This window comes from Cavia porcellus, unplaced genomic scaffold (assembly GCF_034190915.1).
Source record: "Cavia porcellus strain 051 isolate PalLab524CR breed Dunkin Hartley unplaced genomic scaffold, mCavPor4.1 scaffold_11, whole genome shotgun sequence".
Lineage (NCBI taxonomy): Eukaryota > Metazoa > Chordata > Mammalia > Rodentia > Caviidae > Cavia > Cavia porcellus.
In genome coordinates, this window is record NW_026947494.1 from 12,049,864 (window position 1) to 12,063,029 (window position 13,166).

Consider the following 13,166-nt stretch of genomic DNA (forward strand, 5'->3'; position numbering starts at 1 on the left):
CTCCTATTGAATTCCATCCCTGTCCTCCTCTATTTTTAACCTTGAGGCAGGTTCTCACTAAGTTTCAATCTTACAGCCTTTGTCTCCCAAGTAGCTAACATAGGAACAAATCGCTGTGCATGGATAGTTTTTTTTCTTTATATCAAGCTTGCACATTTCTCATAAAGCTTATTTCTGTATTTTTATGTTAATTGTTGCTATTACAGGTGGATTTATTTTATCATATAATCTAGTTATTGCTAATATAAAACAAAGTTGTTAATTTGTTATTTTTATATTTGACAAACTGATCATAAATAGCTTTTATGGGTTCCAGCAATTTTCACAGTACTATTGTCTTTTCTTAGTAGATAAATTACACAATGTTTGCAAATAATATTTGTTTTTAATCTAAGAATGATACCTCTTCCTCCTTGCCTTAGTGCATTGACCGGAAACACAGAGTTGACTATAAAGGTGGTTAAACAGAGTTTTAAAATTTTATATCAAGTGTTGCATGTCTGATGAAACCTACACTACTAATGATGTAATGTTTCAAATTTACAGCTTTCGGTTAAGTTTGTTGGATAAAGGCTGTGGTTGTGTTCCTGAAATCATAATTCCAAGAGCAATGACTCTTTTTAAAGGAACCTCATGGTGGATGGGAAATAACCGCATTCCACAGGCCACCAGTGTCTTCCTCAGGAGAGGCTGCAGTACCTGGACTACTATTCATGACATATGATTGCATGGTTTGTGTCCAGAAGACTCTGGCTCACTCTACTGCAGCTGCATGACTTTTAAAAATGTCTCCTGTGGGACAATGGCACACTATCAAAAGCAGCAGTAAATATAACATATAATTTGTTGTTAAAGTGATTTGGGAGTTTGTTCACATTGGGTCCTCATTTCAAGTGTGGGTATATGATTTATATGGTTCACTTTTATTCCTTGCCATGTGCTTAAAAACTGACATCAATGAAGATCATCTGAAAATAATTAGGGTTGTGTCACTACTTGGACTCAGAGAGGAAAGAAACAGGCACTTTGGCAGGGAAAGGAGGTGGTCCTGGGGAAACACAAAACATTGGAAGATAGAGAGGTCTTTAAGGAGCACTGAGGTGTAGTCTTGTGCTCAGAGGGGGAATGTTGGAGAAGTGAGCCCACTGTGGATTCCAGACCTTGGTCAGGAAATTAAACAGGGATGCAAATAAGAGGAAGACAGGAAAGTTTGTTGTTAAACTGGGACTTGGATTAAGTCCCATAAAGCACTGGAAGAAAGTGTCATGATCACCACTATCAAACCTTCAAACTAAGTAAATTGGATAATGGGAACAATTTTGCTCGATTGGTGTCTTTATTTTGTTAAGCAAATGCTTTAGTGTTTTAAACTTCACAATAGGCAACCAGTGATTCTTAACTGGTTGATTCTACATACGTGAGTCTTTCTTAGGGTTTAGACATGAATCTCTGAACAAGAGGGTGATACCTTGGAGAAGAGCTCTGGCAATACGTCTACACTGACACAATTGCTGAATGAAAGAAAGAAACCAGTCCTCTGAAAAAAAAATCCAATAGAACAAAATGGCAATGATCTAAGTATATACGGTAGTTAGTCAAGAAATTGGGATAGTGTTCTCGGAATGGTCTGTGAAATCTACCTTGCTGTAGAATCTGTGGGGTCAAATGTGCCCCTTACATAGTGCTGACCAATGAGAGGTGTTGAGTAGGGAGGACACTCGATGCCCTTTGCACAGATTGCCACCATTTTCAGCCTTGACAAGTGCTATGGTTTGAAGTCCGTGTGTTGGAACCTGAATACCCAGTGCAACAGCGTGGGGTTTCCTAAGGGGTGACCAGATAATGAGAGCTCTGCCCTCACAAGTGGATTCATGCCATTATCCAGGGAGTGGGTTTGTTATCGTGGGAAAGTCAGTTACAATTTTGGCCCTCTCTTACTCTCTTTCTGTCACATACACACTGACTGTTTCTTCTCCCATGTTATGACACAGCTCAAAGTTCCACACCATAGGTTGGTGCCATGCTCTTGGAGTTCCCAGCCTCCAGAACCATATGCCATAATTTATTTCTTCCCTTTCCATGGTACCCAGGGACACTGTCTCAGAATCAGAAAAATGATGCAGCCAACACATTTGCTTGTTGCTATGAAATGACCTTTTTTTCAACTGCTGGGTTAATACCAATGACAAAGAGAATGCTATTAATTGCATTCAAATGAAACAATAGAAAATGTTTTTTTTCCTGGAATATTACAGTTAGTATCTTGTGGTTAACCAGTTATTTCAGTTACTTGAGGATTGTGTACTAATAATACATATAAATGCACAAAAAAAGCAAAACCCAAGCATTGATTTAGTCAATATCTAGTAGTTCACAAGGATCTTGTGATCCTTTAAGAGTCTTACTTTGCGATAGTAATCTATACAGCACTGTGCACAAAATCAGAATATTTCTAACTTGAGGAACTTGTTATTTAAATTTAGATAAGTTGACATACTATTTTATCTTATGCTTCCCAATTTCCAGAAAGTCAAGAAATGTCTGGTAGAGAATTAAATTTTATTGAAAGATTTTTTTTCAAATGGATTTACTGTAATGAAGATTTATTTCCAGAAAGGTGTATTTCCTCAAGGAACCCAGTGGGAAGGAATCTCTTTTATGATCAGACCAATAAAGTCCATTTAACTTTTAAAATGAAAGAACACTGCAATGGACAGAGTAGTCTCTCAGTGCTGTGGTTTTAAAAGTCCTCCCAGCTTCACGGTACCTTCTAGTGAAATCTGCGAGGGTCTGGTACAAGCAAGTGAGAGAGTGGATTCAATTTTCATGATATTAAGAGCATTCTAGCAAAGATTAGTGGTGATTGTACAAGGTTCTAAACACTTTCCACATACCAATCAACACTAGAGCTGAAAGAAAATATGTAATTAATGCCATAACAGCCACAGGCCACTGCCAAGCTCTTTGCCACCCATAAAAGAGGTCCCAGCACGGCAGAACTATTATTACATGCTATGCTCTGTGCAAATATTTTGTTTTAAATAAAAAGACCCATATGTAGCACAAATGCTTAGCTTACATTTGACAGTCCTCTACTATGCCTTGAGGATAGAAAGACAAAGTCCCATAGTACTTCCAAGCAGATTTTACAGAGCCAGTTTATGTTGTTTGCTCTGTAGACAGGACTGAAGAGGCACCACGTGACCAAGGCATGTCTCCTAAGCCTTTTCCTCCCATGCACTTCCACTTGGATTGCCATGTACTTCCAGTGACACCTCTTCCTTTCTGAGCAAACTCAGTTTTTTCCAGGAAACAACATTCCTTGGCCAGACATAGTCCCCTGTCTACCAACTCACTCCTACTCAGCCAGGGATAAAACAGATGGAGAAAATACAAAATAGGTGGATGAGCTTTTCCTAGAATTTTCCAGTTGGAGTCAGAGAAGAAAGCTCTTTATTTTCACGTTGTCAAGCCAAGACTTGTGTACAAGAGTTACCAGCCATATAGAGAAAGTTATTGGTCACAGGGGACAGAGAAGTAGATAGTCTGTTGATGCAGGAGCCAGTCATAAGGTATCTTGCCCTTCAGTCTCAAGTCCCTGATTCTTGCTGAATGTACCTCTACATGGTAATTCTCAGCAGTGAGGGTCAACCAATTTGTTTTGCATAGATCCTCTGAACTGTGTACTGATATACTTTCCTCTTTTCAAGGAACATATTCATGGTAGTTTTTATTTACTGGCTTGTGACGTTGGGCAAGTTACCTAACTTCTTTGAACTCAGTGTCTACATCTTCAAAATTGAAACCATGGTGGGGGGTTTGGAAGGATTCAGTGAGTTATGATAGCGATATGGAGATACATATATATGTTGTATTGTCAGTCTCTCTTACCAAAAGCATGAGGACAGGTACTGTGATGGTTTTGAACTACAGTTCTTAACTCTTTGATATTCTAGCCAATCCAGTGGTGTAACACCATCTTATTCTTTTGAATCTGGGTTACTTTGATTCCATTTCAATCTACAGAGTTACATACACATATATATATAAATCTATAATTACATAGAATAAATATATATAAAATTTGTGACCATTAGTTGTACATTTGCATTTTGAATCATTTTGCCAAAGTAATACATTACTTTAGTTTTTTAGTTTTTTTCTAAAACAAATCTATCTAAACTTTAAAAGTATTGTTTCATCCCAAAGTAAAAGTCTACTTATTTTAATGTTCTGTGCTTACAAAATTTTCATTCTTTAGGTCTCCAGTGTTTTCTTTACGGCTCGTGTTTTCATTCTTTAGGGCTCCAGTGTTCTTTTTTCTATGAAGTCACTTACATAATTGTATGTATATCTTCCAGCAATTCTGAATTATAGACATGTTTGGATATGATTCCTGATTTGAAGAGATGTGCATTTAAATAATTATTTGCTCTATCATGTTGGCCTCACAGAGAGAGAAAGAGAAAGAGAGAGAGAGAGAGAGAGAGAGAGAGAGAGAACAATGTACACTCCCTTCAAAAGCACATCAAACTTACTGTTTACACAATGCAATATTAGCTGCTATGAAACTTAAAGATTATAAGTAAAATGATCTCATTGTTTTAATTTTCATTTTTTGTGTTTTAGTTTGAAAACATTTCTCAAGTGCTTTAACAAGCTTATCTAACATGATAGAATCAGTTTCAGTGAAAATATCTGTAAGAAATATCTTTTACTAACATAATAACTGCTTCTTATTGAAAATATATCACAACCAGATACAGAAAAAAATTCTGTTCAAGAAAAACCAGGATATTGGGGGGTATTACATGATAAAGAAGAAAGCATTGAAGACTAAGAGAGTGATAAAATCTGATGAATGTTGCTAAGATACTAAGTAAAATGAGGATGTACAAGTCACTCATATGTAGGTCATGAAGGTTAACAAACAGATTATTAAATACAATATAAAAAGGCATACTGTGATACCAAATATACAACATAGGGAGATGGAGCAAAAGTGCTGAATTTTTATGCAATGAAATTAAGTTGGTACTAGCTTAAAACTACCTGTTATATCAGGGATATACAGGTAGCAAAATACAAAGTAAACCTATGTTAGAGCTGGACAAATGGCACAGGCTAGGAACCCAGCTACTCGGAAAGCTAAAGACAGAGGATCACTTGGTTCTAAGCGTTCACCTGAGAATTATAGTGAAACTCTATGTCAAAAAATACACACACACACACACACACACACACACACATTAAAGAATCAAAGCATGGAAAAAAACCCCAATATAATTATAAAGAAAAATAGCAACCAAAAAAGATCTGCAAAACAACCAAAAACAATTAAGAAATTATAGCATATTTGTTATTCTTTTTTTTTAAGTCCTTATTTTTCAATAATTACTTTTAAGGTAGATGGATTAAATTCTCCTTTGAAGATATAGAGTGGATGAATGGATAAAGAAAAATAAGACCCAACAATATTTTGCATACAGGAGACTGCACTTCATTTTTAGGACATACATATGTTAAACATGAAAAATAACATTCCATGTGGTAGACAACAAAAGAGAACAGAAATAACTGTGTTTGTATCAGATGAAGCAGGCTTTAAGAAAAACTACAAAGAAAGACATTACACAATGATGAAAGGGTGAATTCATCAAGGGGACATAATAATTACAAATATATGTATATCCAATATTAGAGCACCAAAACATGTAAAGCAAATATATTAGTAAATATGAAATGAGGAATAAACTATAATCCAATAACTGCAGGAAACTTCCATATCCCACTTTCAGCAATAGGATTTTGAATTTGGTCCAAGTAATTTTACGGGGTATTGAAAACAATGGTGTTATAGTCTGTATCTAGGTCTCCCCTAAGCCTCATGCTCTCACAGGTGGAGCTTTGGGAGGTTTCTGGACCATGCAAGTGTGATACTCAGCAGAGTATTAGTCCACTGATAAGTTTTAGCTACATGTGATGGTGGTGGGAGGTGAAGCCTGTTTGGAGAGGGTGATTACTGGGGGCACAGCCTGGAAGGATCTGTCTCCCTTTTCTTCCCTTTATCTCTCTGCTTCCTGCTGCTGTGCCATGAGTTGTTTCTTGTCTGTGATGCCCTTCAGCCATGCTGTCCTCAGAGCCTGCCGACTGTGGACTGAAACCTCTGCAAACCATGAGCCAAAATAAATTAAAATAAACCTTTCCTTCTTTAAATTGTACATTTAAACTGTGCTTTAAATTGTGCCTCAGTGACTAGAAAGTAACTAAGATAAACGGGGTACTGAGTGATGGATCACATGATTAAACTGAGTAAATATGGACAGGCAAAACATTTTGTGGTTAGTGAATTTTGTATTTCCTGAAGAAGCATAAAGTAGTATAATTCCATAATGAGCTGGAATAGTAGAAGCTGACTACCTCTGAGTGAAGTGCTTGAAACTGATAATGTCAAGGCAATAAAAATGTGAGCTACTATGAAAGCCTAATAGCTAACAATGGGATTGATAATGGGTGATGGAGATTAAGATTCCTGGAGGTGAGGAGTTCAAAAGACTGAGAGGCAAATTGTTGGGAGATTATTGAGAGAGATGCTGGAGCAGCACAGAATGACGAAGGGGCACAGGGGCAGTAGGCTTCATAAGCAAGTGAGGGATGGGGTTGGGACTTCACCTAGTGGTGACAGAAGAGTTTATTGAATGGTAAAGGCAGGGGACATCAGTTCCCCATGTAGTGCAAGTTGGAATTGAAGAGAAAGAAGATGATTCTGGATAGTCTATGGAGAACATGGAAGATCTTATTCCACCTCCATAAAAGACACGAGCATCTGTGACCAAAAGCCCCAGTGACAGACGTGAGCAGCCACTGAACAGTGACCATGGGAGAGGGCTTCAAAGGAGTCAGTATTGTCAGGGACAGTTACAAAGGTGCAGAGTATTTGGAAAGATGTTGAGGATGTGTTGGATTTTCGGATGGTAGGGAGTACCTGTCTTAGTTACAGGATTGCTGAGACAAAATACCTGACACTCAAGCCTTCACAGCATATTTTTGCCCCTTTTATACTCCATTAGGGTGGTGCCAAATCAATCAGTGGACTAATTTAGTAATCAAACAGCCTTAATCCTAGCACCCTTAATACTAACATTGCACCATGAATCAGCCTCATGCTCTAGAATCAGCCTTCTCTGAAAAGGCCCCATCCAAGACTACATGAGACTTTAGGGGACTTCTACCCACAAGCCATAACAGTACCATCGAATGGCTAAAATGCAGAAGGTTAAAAAGATGGGCCAGGTTGAAAGAGATACCAAGGAAGAAGAAGACAGAATGATGTGGGAAGTTCAGAGTGCTCAGGTTAATGGCACACAGGGTAGGCCTGGTCCAGAGACTTTGAGAGAAGGCGGGCTAATTCACTCAGATTAGAAAATGTAGTCACAGAAAGCTTCTGTTGTGTGCAGAGCACCGGGACACTGCCTGTGATGCTCTGCAGAAGGCTGATCTCTTAGAGTGATGGAAAAATCAAATCATCGGGGTCTCCTGCCTCCTGCAGCAAAGCCATGGCAGACTGTGAATCAACAGTCTCCTCTGAGTAAGTAGCTTTGCAATGATCTTTACTCTCCGTGTCGCCCTCAGCACAATTCCAGAGCACCAAGTGCTGAAGTTATTGATAAATCCTGAGAAAGGTGAACTGCTGGGAAGATGGCGTTTCACCCTCTCCTAGACCCTCCCTTTGGGGTGAACTGCTACAAACTCTTCCTAAAACCCCTGCAAGTATCACTCTCGGAGATCCTCTCCCTGAAGAAACACAGGCCTTTCTCTTTAGTTTACTTGAACTTAATCTCTTTCAGACAGAGGCTGTGTCTCTGCTGTCTGCTGTGGAGGTGGCCCTGGTAAATCATTCTTTGCTCAAGATCAGCAGGAATCAGCAAGAGAATGTGCTCAAAAAAGCTGAAGTCAGCCAGGAAGATATCTCTGGATGGAGAATTCCTTCTTTTGTCTGGTAGATTTTAAAAAGTGGTAATAAGAGGAAATTGTAGAGGTCCAGGGGCTGATCTTGAAATTTTTAGCTCCGAGGCTGACATTGCTCATGGGCAGATCTGATACGCTGCCAATTACGTACTCCTGGGGCACGCGGCCAAATGGCAGAGCTGGGCAAACAGGCAAATCATTTGTCTTCTGTATGTTTAGAGGATACGAAAACCTGATATTACTGTGTGTGTCTAAAAAGACCACGTCCCTGATCTCAGTGTATACTTGAAACTGTCTGGCCTTGAGTTCTTAGTGTTGTTACTCGAAGGACCCAACACGCTTATTCAGCTTCTCAAGGAGCTGCTGTTTGTAAGGACCCTGATTATCCCTGTAAGTATTTCCTAAATTATTCTCCCATCATAAAAGCTGTAAAAACAAAAGTCTTTTTAAAATTGGTGCAATGAACAAAGAGTTACTCTTAGACTCAGAGTATTTTTCTTTTTGGTTCAGTCCTAATGCCAATTAGGTAAATGACTCAGGGGGAAAAAGGATATTTGCCTCTGGATCTCAGTCTTCTCATCTATAAAATGAAAGGGTTGCTAGTTTTCTAGTACTAATAGCCTAAGAACCACAAAATAGAATTCCAGGAGGAGAGAGTAAGTTGTGTACTTTCCCTCTTAGGAAAATTTCATCCCACTTGTAGTGAAGGAAATGAAATTTTAAAAAATAGCATGATTTCAACTTTTACTAATTAAAGTAACAAAGACAATGAATGCGTGTGCTATTTTGATAGCAGAAAAATACACCCTTTTAAGGAAGTCTGCACAGTGGAGTATCAAATTGGGAAGTTGATTAGTACTGTGGAATCAGGAAAATTAGAAGTACGTAAGGTCAGTCTATCAACCACGGGTAGTTGGGTATATTCCTTATATTGAATACATACTGACTAATTATAGGGGAGAAGAATGCAGATGAGTAAGTAGAGAAGAACAGGAAAGGAAAGAAAGAAAGGAAAAATGGAGTTTTGGGCCACAGGAATCCATGCTTCCTCTTGAATATGCATTGTTATACGGCCACACATTTTGCTTTATGAGTGAATGAATTACAGTCTTCCATACAATGGAAGCGATGTGTTAAGGTCACTAGCAAATGTCTTTTGATTATTTTTATGTTGTAACAATAATGAATTTTGCTGAAGATTCTTCATTTACTCATTCAACAAAATTAACAGTGCATCTCCTCAATACTGGAAGAGAGCTACCCTCTCTAGCAAATCCTGTTTAGGATGCTAGAGATCCGCAGAACTTAGAGGGTGGTGTGCTGTGGCAGAGAGCTGCTTGCAGTTTGAGTCTAGTTGCATAGAGTGAGGAGTAACCTATGCACACACCTCGAGGAAATTATAGGAGGCTAAGGAACAACATCTGAAAGGCTGTGAGACAGATTATCTTTTTGTATATGTGAGGAAGAGCAAAGAATCCAGCAGGACTGGAGCAGAATGAACAGTAGGGCTGTTACCCTGGAGCCTACAGGACCTTGCTGGAAGGTAGCCTTGGTAGACACCGTGTTAAAAAATTAGATCAGGCTGTCGGAGGGAGTGGAGTGAAGGGTTTTGTGTAGTCATGCAGAGAATTTGAGGAGTTTCTTTGGAGATTGTTGGAAATCTTTGGGGATGGTTGAACATGGTAGCAACATGGCCCAGGATAAGTTTCCAGAGAAACTTTGTTATGACTTCTGTGTTGAGACCAGACTTTTAGGGGAACAAGATAAGGTACAGAGGTAACAGTCCAGGTGAGATATTGAGGTGACTCAGTCAAGGTTGGCTGTGGTGGGGGTCACTGAGAAGTGCTCGGATGAAAGAGGTGAGTTTCTAATATCTTCAAGGACAGTTGCTGACTGTATTGGATGTGAGCTGTGAGAGAGGAGTTGAGAATGTCAACCTCTCTTTTTGTACTTTTAAGTCTAAATAACGAGTGGAATGGAACTTTCACCTTTTTTTAAATTTACCAAGATGAGAAAGAATATGAGAACACAGGAGTGCTTTTTTTCCATGTGGCTTCATCTTTCTTCTGGTCTCACCTCACCTCTTCTGGAGTCAGGAGACAAATTTTTAACATGTTGGGTTTGATGTGGCTGTTACACATCAGAGGGCATTACTAAGTACGCTTTGGTATAAAAACGAATTGGAGGCACTTTGTTCTTTTATTCTAGTCTTTCTTTTGCCTAATGGCATGTAGTACGCCTTGGTTGTGTTTGAAGTTTAGTTGTCAGCTATGTGGTAGAAATTAAATGTAATAGCATACACTTAGGCTCCACAGTTTCAGCCTTCAATTAAGAATATATTTCCTAGTCATGTTAATATATTAAAACTGACTTATTTTGGTTCAAGGGAAATTTGTAATAACATAAACTCCTCATGGGCATCAATATTCTTGTTTGGGAAAACTTACACTCTTGTAAGTTTCTTCTAGCTGAAACAATCCTGAATCAAAGAAGCATTTGCTCTATTTGTATTTAGAGAAGACCCCAAATACCCTCCCAGAGAGCTACCAGCAGGGTGGAACAGTCTGTGTAATGATGTCCAGGAAGATTTACCTCACTCAGGAAATGTGTTCATTGCATCACGGGAAGCTGGAAGAACAAAGCTAATTGCCATCCTGAAACATTTTACTGAAAATGTGTCCCTACCTTGTTTCAAGTCAATCCAAGATGAAATCTTTCTCAAAAGTGAGGAAAAGGGCAGCATCCTTTTCTAAGAAGTCACATCTGGCTGGTTAAGTCACAGGTAATCGCGAAATGATGATAGGTTTGTTTTGGAGCCTTGCCTCCTCCTGACACTTCCTTTCCAGAGACGGAGAGGCCACGCCCTCTGCTCACATCTCAGAGGAAGCAGCTGCAGCCTGGCGGTGCTGGAGGCTGCTGAGAGCCATGTGTGCTCAGCGGAGTTTGAGGGAAACCGGGTCCTCCCCGTGGGAATGGGCATGCCTTTATGAATGATGGTTCTGTCTCGTGGGTTTAGGCAAAAATCTTCATATAGGAGGAATTTATGAAACACATTTTAAAACTATTTTAATCATTTTCTAATTTATTGGCAAATAATTGTTTTGAATATTCAAGTAACATTGGCGCTTCTCTAGAAACTGTGAAATCCTAGTCAATATTGACAAAATAGGACAAGACTAATCTTTTAGTTGCCAGGGAAGGGAACTTAATTGTGTCTTAATTGTGGGAGGGAATTTATTGTCTACTATATCACCAAGTCCAGGGAAGATGAGACACATGGACAGCTAAGTTCAGGTGCTCCCCTAGTAAATCTAGAACATGTTTCTGCCCAGGATTCTGGAAGCTGCAGGCTAATACTTCATTAGCCAAGTGACCCCTGAGGAAATAAAAGTGTCTCCTTATCCAAAATTCCAGCACCACACCCGGGGAGTTCTTCTAATTGGCCTAATTCAGGTCAAACACTTGATCTTGTACTCATCTCAAAGGTTAGGGTAGAATTTTATTTGGGAGTGGGCAGTAGTCCACGCCTACCTTTGGAACTGCAGGCTTAAGGTTAGGGTCATTCTTACCTGCAGAGTCGGGTAAGGTGATTATTCATTCCAGGATTTTGTTTGTTTAAAAATTGCTTAGCATTTTGGAACCTACAGGATGCAGTATCCGTAGGAAGGTGTGAAGGAGCCCAATGCCCAAGGTCATCACTGTGGTTGGGAAGGAGATTCTTCCTTGATGAGGGACCTGGGGAGCACATTTCTGTGCCCACCACAGTCCGCTTCTTACTCAGGTTGGATCCAGACAGTGCTCCTAATACATTTCAACTACTCTGGCGTTCCTGTGGGCCTCACTTCCTGGGGTGTGAGGGACTTAGGAGGGGGTTACAGGAACAAACTTGGTTTCTTTCCACTGCAGTTCTTAGGGATGCCCCTGATCTTCAGTGCCATCAAAACCTGTTCTCACCTCTTCTGGCCTCAGGGGCCTACCTGGTAAGAATTCTTCTCAAGGTAACTGCGGCCCTAGTCACCTGCATAGGATGAATCTGCTGTATTTGTCAATTTGCTATTATTTCTCCATTTGCTAATTCCCTAAAACTGGCTCTAAGTCCCTTTGAGAGAAAGAGTGGGGAGTTAATTTCCATGTATATTTCAGGGTTGTTCCTTCTAGACACCTGGGCATTTTCTTTTAGTTTTTCCTTTGCAGTACAGGAAATTGAGCCAGAGCCTTTTCACTGATCCACATCCTCAGTTCTTTTTAATTTTGAGACAAATACTTGCTAAGTCCCTAAATTGCCCAGGTTGGGCTTGAACTTGTGACCCTCCTAGTCTAACCCCCTGCAGTTCTGGAATTGCAAAGGTATCACCATGCTAGGACACCTATATAATTAGTAGAATGTGAGACTACAAACTATCTGGTCAGATAACTGGCTAAAGACTCATGATATTTTTATTAAGGTGACTCTACACCCAGACTTCCGTTCTTTCATTTTGTTCCCCTTAGTGGTTAGGACAGTGCTCTCTGGCAATGTCCTCTGACTTTGTCCATGGGGCAGCCATGGCCTATCGACTTTGTAACTATTTATGGCTACACTCTAAACTTGCCTGCCATTGCAGAAATTGTCACCTCCTGACTTCCGAGTGATTAAATGCCACCTCCCAGCTGCTATCATTTTCAGGCTCTGTTACTCCCTGTACTATCAGTGAGTAGAGTTCTATAACTGTGCCTTTCACAGTCTATAAAGCAGCATGACCACTGTCTAGCAACCCAGATTCCCCTGTCTCCAGAACAGTCCTGATGGCATCACTGAGTAGTGTATTCTCTAACTTCTCCACAGAAACGATCACTGGCAAGTTTTCCCGATATGCACGCACGTCCACGCCAGCATTTCTACCTTTAATTTTCTCTTAATTTCTCTTCATAATTTTCCATGGCAGTTTTGGTACTTAAAATTTCTTAAGCGAAGGCCTTGGCTTCTACCATGTTTCTCCATCTTTCTGAGAAGCTTGCACTGTCTCCTGTGCTCTTGCCAGAGTGTAAAATACAGAATCTCAGGAGAGCACTCCTAGGTTGATATACTCTTTTCTATCTTGGGAACCTTGATCCAGGGCTCACAGAGGCCAACACCACACACACTCCTCAGAACTCTTGACAGTGTAGGAGATGTGATAGAAGACAGTGCATCTTTAAATAAACCAAGTTACTTCAAT